Genomic DNA, 6,000 nt, shown 5'->3' with positions numbered 1-6,000 from the left:
AGTAAATTGCATTGTTTATTTTTCTGATTATTATTAAGGTTATATTGCATTTTTTTAAACCATTAATCTATATATTGGTTAAAACAAATCAACTTCAGCAAGGCGAATCAAAGCTTTATGGGTCAAATCTAGCAATTCTAAAACCAAACCATATTTTATTATATTTTATATTTTTTTATTTAATACTAGGAATACGTCTTATATATAATTTTGTAATTCCTAAATAATAAAAATAAACCAAATGATAGAGGGGAGGGGGTTATTTTATTTATTATGGGCTTAATTTTCCTTTTTAATATTGGAAACATGACTTACGTGTAAGTTAGTAAATCCTGATATTAAAAATAAACAAATTGATTTTTCTTGATTTTTTTAAATTTAGGCCAAATTCTTATGGATATTTACAAACTAGTTATAAAATTCATTAATTGATTTTTTCTTAAAAAATGTAGAAAATATTTTTTATTTTATAAGAAAATATGCATGAAAATTATCTTAGGCTTTGGCCATATGCAATTTAAAACATAAATCTAATTTTTTCCTTAAAGGATTTTTGTTGTTTTTTAATTTTAAAAAAACTGATTTATTTAATACCAAAAAAGTTTCTTACGTATAAGTTCATAATCTCAAATATTAAATATAAAAGGGTAAAAATGGTATTAAAAACCTAAAATTAATTGCAAAATGATCCTCCAAAAATATAAAAATTAAACTAAGGCGTGTTTGGCAAAAAAAAAGAAGAAAATAAGACTTTGAATAAATGTGTTAACGTATATGTGTTAGACAAGCTTCAACTAAAAAACACAAGTTTAAAAATTACTTTAAAGGCATGTTTGCCAAATGAGCTTTAAAAACCCAAAAATGTGTCTCTCTTTGACAAATCATGGCTTTATCAAACACAGTCTTAGGCCTTAAAGGCTCAACCCAATCATATAGATTAGGCTTCCTAGCCTGGTACATGACCTAAAAACACGACCCATAATCAAAAATAGAATTTTCAAAGATCAAATGATGATTTCTAGTTGAATATTATCAAGAACAGTAAGAACATCACAAGAACCTATAAATCAAATCAAAGCTAGAGTTCAAGTTGCATCAAATCATAGGCACATGAAACTAGACCATGTAAAATTAAACCAACAACTAATTATGATGGATAAACATTAAGCATTCAAGTAAACATTTAAAATGAATTAAGTAGGAGTGTGCCCATTAAGCTATGTCATCTCATCAAGGGTAAATGGTATACCTTTCGATCAAAATACAACCTTTTTTCTAGATGTTCTTGCTTATTTTCTTCTTGTTTCCAGCTCCTTTCAGTCTTTGTTCCTTTGCTTTTCTTTTTTTCTTCCGTTCTTTTATTTTCTCCTCACTTTTTCTTATTGTTTTTATTTCTTTCTTTTCCTCACTTTTTTCTTTCGATCCCCCCCCTTTTATAGGCAGAAGAAAAATTAGGAAGTTATAAAACCACCTATAATTTCAATGGTGGTTTTCCGAAGATAGGTTGTTATGGAAGATTCTTTCTCCCTCTCTCTTCTACAATCTTCCCTGAAAACTATAGTGTATGCTTTTCTTTTGTCTTTTGTGCAATGAATCATACCGAAAGAAAACAACCTCAAAGTTGGCTCTTTTATAAGGGACCTTTTTTAAGTAAGATTGATTAGAGATGGTACTTTGATGAACTAATCATGGAGATTAGGATATAAAAGTTTCATCAAAGGACCTAAAACATGTAAAGGAGATGCATATTTATCACTGTGAACAAACTAAGCTCAATTTTAAAGTCTAGAACTCCATATTCATTAATTAAAAAATTAGCACTCAATCATTTTGAGTTTGTCAAGGTAGTAGAGGTTGACTAGGGACAAGATGTTGGTGAGTTCCTTGAGACAAATATGATATTAGATGAGGATGGCTGATCCTTGTAGAGAAAGTGTTTCTCATATATTTAGTGCCAATTAAAGGTCTTGAGGTGGTCAAAGACGTTACATTCATTCGTTTGAAGGTGGCTCCACAATCAACCTTCTTAGCTGATGAAGAAGAAGAATAGTGGTTGAATGATGCATCATCTCTTCCTTCATTGAAGCCTAAAATACACATCCCTTATTTTAAATCTTTCAAAATTAGGGTTTCAATTAGGTTTTTATGAATTTTCATTGTAGTCCTTAGACGTTGAATTTTTGCTCATGCACCCTTAATTAACCTAAAAATTTTCAATTCATACAATTACACCATTAACAATGTTGATTGGAATCATGTGATTAATATGCTTTTATAAATTGGTCCTTAGTTTTCATATTATACAATCTAGTCCTTAATTGATCATTAAACTTTCAATTTGACCCCTAGTTCAATCAATTTTGGTCCTTAAATGTGCATGCCTTTTACATCTTGGTTCTTGGTTTTCAATTTCTTTAATTAAGCCTCCAATTGGTTTTTAAACTTTATTTTATTCATAATTATACTTCTGCATTCATCAATTAACTTATTAAAATTCAAAATTCCTTAGAACTTCTAATTCTTGAAATTTGACCTAAATTAGGCTTTCAAACTTAATTTTCCTTCGATTAAGTCTTTAATTAAGTCAATTAAACCCATTAAAAATTTAATTAAGTCTTTGAACTTAATTAATTCTTCCAATTCTAGCTAAATTTACTTTCAAATTTAATTTCACTTTCGATTAAGTCCTTAATTAAATCAATTAGGCCTATTAAAAATTCAATTAAGTCCCGAAACTTAATTATTTCACATCTCTGCCCCAATCTTTAATATCTTTCTTTAATTTGGTCATTGTTTTATTCAATTAAGCCCTCTATCATTGCAATTGAGTTTCCAACCTTTGCCATTTGGTCTAATTTGGTTCTTCAACTTCTAATTTATGTGATTAAGTCCTTTTTAGCCCTTTTTTTCCACTTTTAAATTGTCTGTCCATTTGTGATCCTAAAATATTTTTTGATTTTTTTAAGTTTTTTAATTTTCAAAAAGAGAAAATATTTCTTACATAAAAAGCTTGTTTAAGTCCATTAATGGATTTTTTTATAGCTTGTATACTTTATTGGAAAAAATCTCAGATTCTAAACCTTAAAGTTGTGTCATAAACACATATTTATGAAGATTCTCATTCAGGAATGCAATTTTAACATCCATTTGACAAATATCATAATCATGGTATGCAACTATAACAAGGAAAATCCTTATGGATTTTAACATAGCAAATAGCTAGAAGGTTTCATCAAAGTCAACCCATTGTCTTTGTCTATAACTTTTGACAACTAGCTTAGTATTTTACATTTGTACATTACCATTTATATTAGTCTTTCTCTTCAAGATCCATTTATATCCAATAGGTTTATCCTTTCAAGTAAATCAACCAAGGTCCATACCTAGTAGGTATACATGAATTTCATCTTGTATTTCATGGCTTTAAGCTAGTTCTAATAATCAATATTAGATATTGATTCTGTATAGTTGGTAGGTTCATTAAATATAAGCAACTCGTCATTTTCAACTTCCAGCAAAAGTCCATATCTCAATAGCACATGACGTGTCTTACCAAATCAACAGAGTTCTTGTGTTTATTGAGCTTCAAGTTGAATATCCAATGTTATAACCTCAGACTTGGGTTTCAATTAGATATTAGTTTGTGGTTCTTGAACTTTTTAAAGTTCTATTTTCCTCCCACTATTTCTTTCAAGAACAAATTTTTTCTTTAGAAATGTAACATGTTTTGAGACAATACATTTTGCTCAATAAGGTGGAAGAAATAATATCCATTATTTTCTTTTAGATATCCAATAAACTTATATTTATCTAACATTTCAGATACAATTCATTTCATATATGCATCACATCTATAAATCTTTAAATATTATAAGTTTGGTCTTCTACCTTACCATATCTCATATGAAATCTTATCAACATATTTTATTGGAACTTTATTTAAGAGGTAAGCAGTAGTTTGCTGAGCATTGATAAGTACTTAATAGTGCTTTTTTATTAAGATTTTATATCATCATATTACAATTAAAATAATATTAGATTTCTTAACTTAAGCATATTTTATAATAACAAGTATAATAATATAAGATATTTTTAATTTATAGTAAATGCTTAATTTTTAATGCATATTTACAAAATAGACATATCTCATAATTCAAAAAACTGATTAATGTGTTTAATTATTGAAATTAGGGTTTATATAAAGAGACAAAGAGAGGGCTAATCTTATTGAAGAGATCCTAGTTGGGTTGGTTCTATTCAAACTAGAAAACTATTAGGTTTTTATGTTATAACTAGAGTTATCGACATCGGATTAAGGTGTGGTTTATCTTGATAGAAAACTAATATGTAGGTCTAAAACATTCATAAAGAGTCCAAGACTCAATACTATTGTTTTTTAGTTTAAAACTTAGCAACAAAAAAAAGTCTGAATTTGTCCTATAACCTGGGCATTGTTCGATGTTCAACCCATATCTAGACTTATAGAAATTTAAATAAGCCCATTTTTTTGTTGGAAAGTTGAAACAATACCTACAACTTTTATAAAGACCATCTATTCAAATTATGATGTTATTAATGACATTTTATCCATCTACCAAATCAATAATTGGCCACCAAATTAGGTAACCACCAAATTATTAGTCACCATATCAATAGTTCTAAGTTTTAGTCTATAAAATGAGACATTTGCCATTTATTTAGACATCTTGGTTTTCATATCAAGATCCATATTATTGCTTTCTTTCTTTGAATTTTTGTAATATTCAAGTTTTATTTCATGTTATATTATCATTAATTTCTTGTTTATGGTTATCATTTTCTTTATTATACTTAGTTACTTTATATCATAGATATGTTCTTATCTTTTTTATTTATGTTTTTCTTTTAATTATGTTTAGTTAAGTTTATTTTTGCCAAGGTGAAAAGGTTACACTAATTGTGTAAAAATAAGTATAGTACAAACTCAACATGGACTTTAATGTTAAAGTTCAAAAAAGTTTGTTATTAACATGTGTTGTAATTATTATTTTAATCAATATTAATACCTCCTTGTTAAGTGGTGATTCTTGATTCGTGGTGTACAATCATTGACATAAAAAAAAATACTTGATTCTTTCATAGCATAACGCATGAAGAACTAGCACCTCAGCTATGAAAGGGTCTTGATTTGTTGTTGACATAAGTAAATACTATGAATACTTGACAATATTGACAAGTGTTGGCATTACTCGAATACGATAATTAAAGATAATTAAAATGAGCTATTAATGATAAATCATCCGATTAGAACCTTCTTTGTGTGTGGTTTCTGGTTGAGTAATAAAAAGAGTTTAGATTATATTTATTTTAAATATCATTGGTGGATCCTTTTACCTTGGCAATTGTTTTATCTCTGTTAAGTCTTTACATTATTATCACATCTTTTTTTTTACACTCTTTTTATTATTATTATTATTTGTGGTTTTGTATCCTTAACCTCCATGTGGATCAATCATGATCTTGTTAGATTATTTATTACTTTGACACTCCTACATTTAAAAAAAAAACATTAATTATTTGATCGTGTCAGGCATAGCTCCAGAAAAAAAGATGGAAGGTTTGCATAGCTCATTATAGGTCATATTATATCTAATAAGGTGCGATTTCTCTTTTAAAAAAGTCCATTATGTTGTGGTGTTCTAGGAGGTGCTCATTATGAGAGAATTATATTCTTTTTAGACAATCTTAAAAATCTTAGCTCGAGTATTCACTACTATAATTAGATCAAAGTACTATAATATTTTTTCCAGTTTATTTTTCAACTTCACTTCTGAATTCTTTGAACCTTTCAATTGATTCAAACTTTTTTTTATATATCAAATATACATAACCATATCTAGAATGATCATCAATAAGTGTGATGATATCCACACTTGTATGTCCACTCTTTCCTATAAATGGTGTTTTGATCATCTTACCCAATAAACAAGCTTCATAAGTTTCATACGATTCATAATAAAA

Source organism: Populus nigra, chromosome 16, assembly GCF_951802175.1.
Source record: "Populus nigra chromosome 16, ddPopNigr1.1, whole genome shotgun sequence".
In the NCBI taxonomy this organism is placed as follows: domain Eukaryota; kingdom Viridiplantae; phylum Streptophyta; class Magnoliopsida; order Malpighiales; family Salicaceae; genus Populus; species Populus nigra.
This window is presented reverse-complemented; position numbering follows the sequence as displayed.